Source organism: Triticum aestivum, chromosome 7B, assembly GCF_018294505.1.
Source record: "Triticum aestivum cultivar Chinese Spring chromosome 7B, IWGSC CS RefSeq v2.1, whole genome shotgun sequence".
Classification (NCBI taxonomy): Eukaryota; Viridiplantae; Streptophyta; class Magnoliopsida; order Poales; family Poaceae; genus Triticum; species Triticum aestivum.
This window is the reverse complement of record NC_057813.1, coordinates 147,761,800-147,773,119: the sequence shown is the minus strand read 5'-3', so window position 1 is coordinate 147,773,119 and position 11,320 is coordinate 147,761,800.

Genomic DNA, 11,320 nt, shown 5'->3' with positions numbered 1-11,320 from the left:
TGTCTCAGTATAAAAAACACCCTAAACTAGTGACCTGGTTTCCCACTACTACATTTTTTCCATATGGTACATATGACCCGCTGCTTCCATTTGCTAGCCACTCAATACACAGCCCACCTTCTATAGTAGATCACACAACCCACTTACTGTACTAGCACGCTGTAGCAGGCCCTTGCTACTCTTGTCCTTTTCTATCGGCCCATGCAAACTTGGACTAGCTACACACACGCTGGCGCAGCCGCTTCACGTAGGTGAATTAGTACCACCTCGCCAACGTAGCAAAGAAGGGAGCAACAGCAAGGCTATAAATATACCAGATCGATGTGTTTGAGCTACTGCGTGCGTGCCCGATGGATGCCCGATCGGTTCGGGTGACCCGCCGGGTTTGGGCATGGGTCCGAGTTGAGACCCATGGGTAGGGTCATGGGCATGCACTCTACCCGATAGTTGATTCGGGCACGGGTTTGGTTGGGGTTGACCCGGTGAAACCCGACCCGATTGCCAGGTTGACTCGGCAGTGCAGTCAGTGCACCCATGCTGTTCGACGATATGTCAAAGCTAGCATTGAAGCTCTCAGGCTCAGCAGTGCGCGACCGTTGCGATGTCTGCGCTGGGCGTCCGTCTCCGGCGCCGGCGCCGGTCGCTCGATCGGTCGATCCTGACCTGCAATCGGGCGTGCCTGTAATCTGCTGCAGTAGTGTGAAGGACCAGGTCCAGAGATAGCTATGCTTCCTGCGGCGCGCTCGGTGGAGAAGTCAGGCTGGCAGCCATGCCCAGTGGACGGCGTGTGGAAAATGAGACGGTCATGGAAGATGTAACAAGTCTGAAGGTTTCAGTGACTCCAGCGGTGTATGCAACCGACTTTGAGAATTGCACACTCTCTTCCCTTGCCCAGGAATGGCGCCCCTCCCTCTGGCAATCAAAACTGAGCGGTTGAATTTATAATTAAACTCGCCAGTTCAAAAAAAAAAAATCTTCATGCCAGTTCAAAAAATTTATAATTAAACTCCAACAAGATATCAGCAGCAGCCTCTGTGTTGTAGTTCTACCGTGCCGCCCGTCTCTGCTTCACTTCTTCACCGTCGAGTAAATGTTTGCGCCGCTCTCACTTTGCCACCATTCCTGCTTTTCGTCCGGTATCTTATTCCAAACGAAGACTTGTTCCAAAAAAATTATAATCCAAACGAAGTGGTCTTCTGATGTTTCAGTAAGTTGGGGTAGCAATCAATCAATCATGTACGTATGCCTTGGTTCTCATCATCTACTGGGTCCAGCCTTTGTTTGTCTTTGTCCTTTACAAGTTCGCAGCTCGCACCCAACTTCTTAAAGCCCACTAGAGAGCATGCCAATATTTCATCAGTACATAAACGTGGGAGCTCCTAAGCCGCGCCTGTGTAACCGCTCTCAGGATTCGAACGATGCGCAGTGAAAATTAATGAGAAAACAGCAAAAAGGTGCGCCTCTCAGGATTCGAACTAGAGACCAAGTCTACCTGCACTAGTATCCCTAACCACTACAACAACTTAGCTTTAGTGAACTGCTGAAGCGCCAACAGTATAAGAACGAGTGTCCGGTTCATCAAATTTGAAAAAAGTTCATTGAATTAGAAAAAAGTTCGTCGAAATCTAGAAAAAGTTCATCAAATTTGAAAAATGTTCATGGAATTAAAAAATGTATTTTTCATTTTTTGTTCGTGATTTCAAAATGTGTTCATAGTTTTGAATTTATTCACTTTTTCAAATTTTGTTCACCATTTTAAATTGTTAAGTGTACATAAAAAATGTTCAATGGGTATTTAAATGATTTTTCAGCGCATATCACAAAATTGTTCAATGTGTAGTTCAAAATTGTTCAGATTATATTACAAAAATGTTCAATGTATAAAATTTGTTCATCTTATATATAAAACAAATGTATAAATATGTTTTAAATTATTTCAATGTATATCACAAAAATGTTCGCTGTGTAGTTAAAAATTGTTCATCGTACACCGAAAAAATGTTCAGTGTATATCTGAAAATCGCTCGTCGTAAATAAATCTTTGTTCATGTTCTCAATAATTGTTCACGTTTGAAAAAATTATGGAATTTGAAAATTTTCATCAATTTTTTTAAAAAGTTCATCGATTTGATAAAAGTTCATTCAATTTTAAAAATTTCACGAATTTAAGAAATTAGCATGTTCAATAAAATATAAAAATGAGAAAAGAAAAGAAAAGAAAAAAGGAAACAGAAATAAAAGAAAAAAAACGCCCAGAAATCAGCGAGCAATGAAAGCTGGTTTGGTGGGCTCTCACGGCTTACGTAAATAAAAGAACGAAAAATAAGTAAATGGGCACAATAAGTACGGTGGTATGGTGGTTAGTGCGCTGCTGTTTGAATGGAGAGATCGCGTGTTCGAGCCCTTACATTCGAAATAAAAATTTTGCTGCAGTTTTTTAACAGAAAGAAAAAGAAGGAAACGGGCCGGCCCAGCGCGGCGCGGCGGTGTGCGCCCATTTGCGGCAACAGAAGAAACGGGCCGTCAAGCGACCCGGGCCCATGCTCTTTCTGTATTCCCCTTTTTATTCTTGATGATTTTTTCTTTATTTCTGTGCTTCTCGTTCGGGCATTTTTTTTTTGCGAGGGTAAAGAGTTTTATTCCATAAAAACAGGGTTACAATCGAGAGGCAAAAGTTCCTCTATGCACGGTGGTCCACGATCTAGCCATACAGCAGTCGCATTCTCAATACGACTATACAAAAGCAACCGATCTACTACCCTATTTTGCTCGTTCCGGCATTGACTTCATAGGTCTTCTCTTCTCCTGTGTGTCATTCTTATATCCATTATTCTTTCCTTTCATACTTCACGCTACACCAGCCTTGGGGTATCTTCGGCTCCTGAAAGTATGTTGGGTTGTTCAGCCGGTCGTGCTTCTCCCCGTCACTCCTCATGCTACGGTTGATTAGTACGAAATGGCTACAAAATACTTAATTTGCTGAATTTATTTCATAATTCATATATATTTTAGAGTGAATTGTAGAATACCATCACATTGAAGCATAGGGTTGCAAAAAACACTCTTCTATGGTTTGATGCAGAAAACACTGGGTTTAACCATTTGCAGAAAGCACCGACCCGTCTGTTTGGGCATTTTAACCCCGATTATGACAGGCGGGGCCGGGTTTGGTGACGTGGCGTAACGGGCACGATCTGGCGCTGTCTAACGGCGCTATAGTCACATCGTACGCGCCGGCTCGGCCAAAACCGGTTCGAATCGGGACTTGGTCGCCCTCTCTCCTTACTCTCTCGCACCTGGGTCGCCCTCTCTCACTCTTTGTTCTTCTCCCCCGCCGCCGCCCCCACCGTCGGCCGCTGCCCCGCCGCGCCATGGTGTCGTGGAATGACTGCGAGACCAGTGAGGATTCAATCGAGAACGTCACCTCCTCCTACGACGGCATCATCAAGGTCAGTTATGTATAGCCAGAGCTAGGGTTAGGTTTAGGGTTTATGAAATGGGATTTTGAGAATGAGCTCGATCTAAAGCTAGGGCTTGCTTTGTTTATTCCCGCAACTGCCTGCTACCATGCATGATCTGAATTTCAGCAGCATTGACGCAGATGTTAGTGTGTTGTGCGAACATGGCAAGCCGGTGGAGCGCTTTGTTGCATTTGAAGGGATGCACACTGCTAGGAGGTTTCTTGGGTGTGGTGAGAAGGTATGCGTCGGAACCTGCTTAGTGCAAGCTGCTCATTGTTTAGTCTGATCAATGCTTAATGCTTTTTTAGCATGTTGTTTAGTTGTGATACGTTCTTGGTCTTTGTTTAGCTCTGTGTTGTCATTAGTGCATGCTACTCATTGTTTATTGTGATCAGTGCTTAATGCCTTTTTTATTGAACTTTGCTTGCTCCTACTTAATTAAAATGTTGATGCCAGTGTTCATTGTTTACTAAACTTTGCAAGTGGTGATTGTTTATTTGTCAACGGTGGATGTGTCATGTGCTTGGTGTACAAAACCCTTCCCAAACCTCTTTAAGAGCAAGTATAATAGTGGGCTTATGGCCCGCTTACATGACACTTTTGCCTACGTGGAGGAGAAAGACATGGAAAAATGGTGGGAGTGGGCTCTCATGTAAGAGTCTAGCTATATGTGTACTACTAGGCAAATGCAATAAATACAAAGAAAGGGATAAACAGAAGGTGAAAAAAGTAGTACTCTTATAGCCAACCTTACAGCTAACCTTGTTGTATGCATGACTATAAGTGATGACTATATATGACATGGCAACACCATATAGCCAGCAAGTAGTTGGCTATACTATTAACCATGCTCTAGTAAACATGTTGGTGTTAGCGGTCATTGTTTACTATTAGTAATGAACCTCTTTATACTAATGTTTACAATCTACTATCGGTGGTGTGTTTTTATGTTAACAGTGGGTATGTCATGTACTTGGTGTACTGAACCACTTTTATTAGTTTGTAGATTCCACTCACTTAGCGTATTCCTCTGTTTCTTGTTTGTTTTATAGGAAGGCATAAATTATGGAGTACTCCCTCCGTTCGAGTTTATTGAGCCCCGAGACCACTTCTCTTGGGCCAAGGCACATAGTAATTTGCTCACATTAATCATTCCATCCCACTCCCAATGCACTCTCTCACATGCCAGCTCTCACATGCAACCAATGGAAAAGCATGCGTGCAACATATTTATTATTCAGCCATGGTACTAGCAACAATGCCTCTCACTACAACCAATGAAATGGGTACATGCATGTAGGTTTCTAAAGCAAGGCTTTATAAAAACGGACGTGCTTGTGCTACTCTTAGGCCTAATAAACCCGAACAAAGGGAGTAGTTCAGTGGATTGCTTTTGAATGAACAGACTCAATGGAGAAGGCATTGGCCAAGTTATGGGATATGTATGAGGAGAGTGAGGCAGCTAGGACTAATAACAATCTTGAGAGTCCCTTTACAATTTAAAACCTGACATAAGAGAAGAAGAAACTACATGATAACTATGAGAAGTTAGTTGCTAATGTGAATGCTCTCATGGATGCCCAGGAGCAGAGGGCTGTGGAGTTAAGCTATCAGCAGGAGTAGAAGGACAGTGTAGATGTGAAGATTATTGAGCTAGACAATTCAGTGGGTAACTTGAAGGCAGAGGTGTCAAAGAAAGAGGAGGAGAATAACAAGCTATAGGAAAAGTATGACACTCTTAAGAACCTCACGGGTGCTCAAGCCAATGTGATTAGGAATATGAAGTTCGATCATTTGAAGGAGAAGGAAAGGCTGATAGAAGAGAGGCATAAATTGCAGTATCACATTTTCGAGCTTCAAAAGTCTAAGGAAAAGATAAAGTTGGCGCTTCAGGGGGTGAAGGCCATCTTAGATGATTAGGGTGCTTCTAGTATGCATTGGTGAACTATGTTGTTGGATCCAGCAACGTTGTAATGTAGATGATAATCATCTATCCAGTACTTTCGTTTGAATCTATGAACCAAGTACTTTAAGTATGTATTTTGTGAACTAGAGTGTTGGATCCAGTTCTGAACCTTGATGAATGATGAATGTTAGTCGAATTTGATGTTATGTGGTGCATGTGCTTAGTATAATTTGATTTTATATGTTTAGGCCATTAGACCAAAGTGATGTTTATTATGTTGGAAGTGTCACCTAGATTCATCGATTCATCAACAAAATGACCCTAAGGCCACCTTAACCCTTGATTCATCGACAAAATGACCCTAGGGGCACCTTGGACCCTCGTTTCACCGGTTCATTGACAAAATGACCCTAGGGTCACCTTAACCCTCATTTTATTGATTGTCGACAAAATGACCCTAGGACCACCTTGGACCCTCAATTCATCGATCTCATATACAGTGGTCTCTCCAACATTGCCTATAATATCCTCATATTCATCTAAGTCGGACTCATCTTTAGTTAGTAGAACATGAAGTTTTCTTTAAGTGCCTGCACCCTCTCAACACTCTTCTGATGCTTGTTAAATCTCTGAATTTCAGTCCTCCTCTTAAGCTCCATAGTTCTTTCCAACTCATGTTGCTCCAAATCAACATCTCATGCATCGCCTTGATCCATATCAACATCTCCTACATTTTGCCTAAGCAGATGTGTGCTCTGTTATGTGGACAAAAGCAAGATTAGCTGTGGCTCCTGCTCCTCAACTTGTGCAGCTCTCTTTGATTTTCTGGATGGTGACCTTTACACCACCCAATGATCACTGACCTCATATACAATGGTCTCTCCAACATTTCCTATAGGAACCTGCTGCTCACAAACATAACCTATGTTTAAATCTGCAGGTCTAGGCTCACGACGCCTAACTACAGTCAAGTATACTATGTTCTGATCTCTGCTGGCAATGTGGTCTAACATCTCATCAACCTTGTCATCATCACAAATCTCTTCCAAACCTGCTATTCCCAACCCAGCAACCCTCACAAAATACATGTAGTTCTTACATCCATATCATGATGTCTCTATGAGTGTTGAAGATTGAGAAATGTAATGTCTGAAACACACACAGTCCTTTCCAAATTATCCCTGTCATGAAAGTGGAGTCTAACTTCACAAACGTCTTCAGACAAACTACAAAACAAAGACATTATACATTAATTAAACATTCCACAACAACTACTTAAATTTCTAATAATTAATTACAGTGCATAAATTTCTAATAACTACTACAAACAAAAACAATGAACAACTTAATTATACTACCTAGTTCACAGTGTACACTTTGTAATTATACTGGCTAAATTACACTATCTAACTGACAGGGTACACAGTGTATTTCACATTATAATGCCCATTAAATATTTTCAGATTAACAAGAAATATGTCTGCAAACAGAAAAACCTAATAACCAAATAAAATCTCACATTATTGGGATGGTAGCAGAATGCCCAATTTGTATTAAAACATAACCCTAACCCTACAGTTCATTCGAATCTAACATAGTATGTTGGTAGCAGAATCCCCAAATTGTTTTAGAACTCTAACCCTAGAATCGATAGGAAAGGGGGGAGAAATCTTACTCCACACCGTCGAATCCAGATGCCCACTGGTGGGCCGTGGCTCCCCATCGTAGTGGCCTGCACAACACGGGCGACAACGTAGGCGGCACGATACTCGAGCAACGGCGACAACGCTCTCATCCGCGGGGACTGACTAGGGTTAGAGCTGTCGCACACCTCCTCCACTCGCTTTGGATCCCCGTCGCCATGTAACCTTCCTCCAGTATCTCCTCCGGCGCCATCCACTCTGACGTCGGAGCCAGCCACTCCGCCTCCATCGTCAGGGCTCGCCGTAGCCATGGACGGCACACGGAGACAGAGGAGAGCGGGGAAAGGGGGCATGAAAAGACGAGGTGGAGAAGGAAACCCAAGCAGGATATGCCCTAGCTACGCCGTTAGACGGTGTCAGATCACGTCTGTTACGCCATGTCACCAAAACCAGGCCCCACATGTCACAATCGGGGTTAAATGCCCAAACAGACGGGCCAGTGCTTTATGTAAATGATTAAGCCCGGAATCGGTGTTTTCTGCAACCCTACCCTTCAATGTGGTGGTTTCCTGCAATTCACTCTATTTTTTTAATACTAGAATTCTTTTACTAGTGATCTGTGGTAATTGTATTGGCAAATGAACTGCATTCTTCTGGACTCGTCTGTTTACGTCAATGGTATTACCTCGTCTTCCCAGAAAAGCTTAGGGTTCCTTCACTTCCTGTCAGCGCCGCCGTTGGTCCGCCTCGTCTCCGCTGACCTTGCTGCTATGGGGCTGCGGTGGATCCCGGCTTTTGCCGGCGGAAGGGCTCCGTTTTAGTTGTTTTTTTAGTTTTGTTAGGACTTGTGTCCTGCTCAGAAAGGCAAGACGACGTCGCCTCCTTGAAGTTGGAATAGGGTTCTCCCTGTGTAGCCCTCGTTTCGATGATGCGTCTGGCACCGTCGGTGGGCGTATGGAGGCGTGTCTTTGGGGGATCTGTCTTTGGTGGATCTGCTCGGAACTGGTCGTCGTTCTTCTACATTCGTACGTCTTCAGGTTGGATCATTCCGATCTATGCTAGTCTTCATTAATGGCGGTTGTTATTCTGGTGCGCTGGTCCTATGAGGTCTTAGCGTGACGACTCCGACTATCTGGTATAACAAGTTATGCCCAACTCTAGTGAGGGAGCGATGACGGCGATGCGTCTTCCGCTCGTTTTAGTGCTTGTAAGCGTCCCTAGATAGTCTATGAATTTAGATATAATTTTTATTATTTTGATGTTCGTTGTACATCATGAGTAAAGATAAATAGATAAAGTTAGAAAACTGTATCCCGCAAAAAAAAAACTGTATCATATTTCTAGGTTTTATATAGTCCACCAATCTCCCTTCAAGAAAAAAATATAGTCCACTAATCGCATTGAGACAAAACCACCAGAAAAATGTCTGAGTGGAGCAGCCGTCTTCGGCGTCGGCTGATCGGGCGTGCCCAGTATGCTGCTGCATTAGTGCTAGCGCTAGAGTGTTCATTGCTCCGCTGTGGGCTTCCTGTGGCGGCAGCCATTTCCGTGCTGGGAGCGCCGGAGACGGGAGATGTTTGTTGCAGGTGTGGCGCGCTTGATGGAGAAGACAGGTAGCCATCCCAGTGGACGGTGGATTGAGCGTGAGGCGATCATGGAGCATCTCTGATGATTCCAGTGACTTACTCTTGAGCAGCGATGGTGAGTTGGTGACACAGGCTGTGATCTACGGATCAAGAAACACATCACTCCAGGCTGAACCATCTTTGAGCACTGCAATCTCTTCCCGTGTCCAGGTGTGGCGTCCCTTTTGGGAATCAGATTGTCATCTTTCGCCGTCGAGGAGTTGTCCGTGCCGCTCTTACTTTTCATACCTGTCACTGTTGGCACACAGTACGCATTGTATTCCAAATTAAGTGGCCCTGTAATGTGATGCACTGATGCTTCTGCAAATAGGGGTATCAATCATGTATCTTTGGGTCCTCTTTCTCATAATCGTCTGGGTCCAGCTTTTGTTTGTCCTTTACAGGTTTGCAGCTCGCACCCAACTCCTCAAATCCACTTGAGCATGTAGTACTAGATGCTACTCCCTCCGTTACTAAATATAAGTTTTTGGAGACATTCCACTATAGACCACATACGAAGTAAAATGAATGAACTACACTCTAAAATGCATCTATATACATCCGTATGTGGTCCATACTGAAATCTCTCAAAAAAATTTATATTTAGGAACGGAGAGAGTACTTCGGATTTCATCCGAACATAAACGTGGTTATTGCTGTGGGGTCGTCAGGCGACCTGATCAGCATTCCCTCGGCCCCACGCTCTTTCTGTGTTTCCCTTTTCTTATTAAAGTTTTCATGCTGTGATTCTTGTTTGGAGTCTTTCGACATTGACTCCACCGGTCTTCGCACGTGTACCATTCTCATCTCCACTGCACCAAACAGCCAAGATATCTTTGGCCGCTGGGTTGGGTTGTTCGGTTGTCTGTGCTTCTGCCCATCACTCCTCATGCCATGTTTTTTCTGGTGCGTTGGAGCATCTACAATCAAAATTGCCTAACATGAGTCTCTATATGTCTGTGAACGCATCCGGACACGCCCGCTGCCAGTGACCGAACAGTGCCTATTTTTCGTCTGCAGGCCTACGATCTATGGAGGCCTGGGCATCCTCAACAATGACAAGTTTGCTCGAGCCTTGCGACTAAGGTGGCCATGGTACGAATGGAAGGAGCCTACCAAGCTTTGGGTTGGCTTGGGCAACCCGTGCACCGAGGAAGATATAGATTTCTTCTATGCCTCCACCACAATCATCGTTGGCAATGGTGCAAAAACACTGTTCTGGGACTCCCCGTGGTTGCTTGATCGCAAGCCCAAGGATATTGCCCCTCTTATTTTTCAAGCCTCAAAAAGGAAGAGATTGACGCTTCGTCAGGCCCTTTGAGGGAACGCTTGGATGACCCACATCAAGCATGACACTATTGTCTCCGTCGCACACATCCGGGAACTTTTCTCGCTTTGGGCTCTTGTGCATGACTTCCATCTTGACGATCACGTTGAGGACGACATTGTTTGGAAACATGCTGATGATGGGCAGTACTCGGCGGCCACAGCATATAAGGCGCAATTCCTTGGCCTGACGCACTCGCCCATTCACCACATGGTTTGGAGAGCTTGCCCCCCTAAGGTTAAATTCTTCGCCTGGTTGACCTTGCAAGACCGGAACTGGATCGCCGGCCGGTTGGAGAGGCGTGGTTGGGATAATTGTGGGCTTTGCCCGCTTTGCAAACGTGAGCAAGAATTGGGCATCCACCTCTTCGTCAAGTGCCGCTTCTCCATTAGGCTCTGGCGATCAGTCATCGACAAGTTTGGTCTTGTGCACATGGACACCTCCAATTGGCACCTTGAGGATTCCCTCATGCAATGGTGGGATAGAAGGACCGACATACGAAACCCCAATAGACGAGCGATGGCCTCCCTCACCATGCTCGTCTCTTGGACTATTTGGAACGAGAGAAACGCGCGGGTGTTTCGCAACAAGAGTGCGCCGCCACCTATCCTGCTCCAAAATATCGTGCTCGAGGCAAAACTATGTGTTACGGCAGGTGCTAAGAAACTAGGGCATATTGTTGTACGAGAGTAATTGTCATGCCGTTTTGCAAGGGCGCTTGTAAAAACTCTAAACTCTATTCTCCTCTTATTTAATGGATGAGGCAAATCTTTTGCCTCCGTTTCGAAAAAAAATATTCCCGCATCAAATCCGTGCAATGCATGCAACAACATAAACAAAACAATGTATATCAACATCGAACAAAGTATATAGAACATAGTTCATCAGACAAGATGGGACCCAAAAGATATTGCTCATCAGATTTATACTATAAACAAATAAAAGTAGACAATGCGGAGGCGGCCGGAATTCACCGCTTCTTGGCCAGGCCCTTGCCCTTGCGGTCGGTGGCGCAGCGGTCCATCTCCTCCGTGTACGCATCCGCGGCGGGAGGGTCGTCGTTGTCGTCGTCTGTGCTGGTGGTGCAGCTCTTGGACGGCGGCGGAGGAGGCGTTGCTGCTCCTTCACGTGGCTGGTAGTCTTGGCAGCGGCGGACTCCTTGCCCCTCGCGAGGTGCTCGGACGCCTTGAGCCTGAGGCGGAGCGCCTTCACGTTCTTGCACCGGAGGCGCTTGCGCTTGACTCCGTCATGGTTAGCGAACATCGCATGACCATGCGAAGGCACGGTCGACGTGTTGGAAATATGCCCTAGAGGCAATAATAAATTAGTTATTATTATATTTCCTTGTTCATGATAAT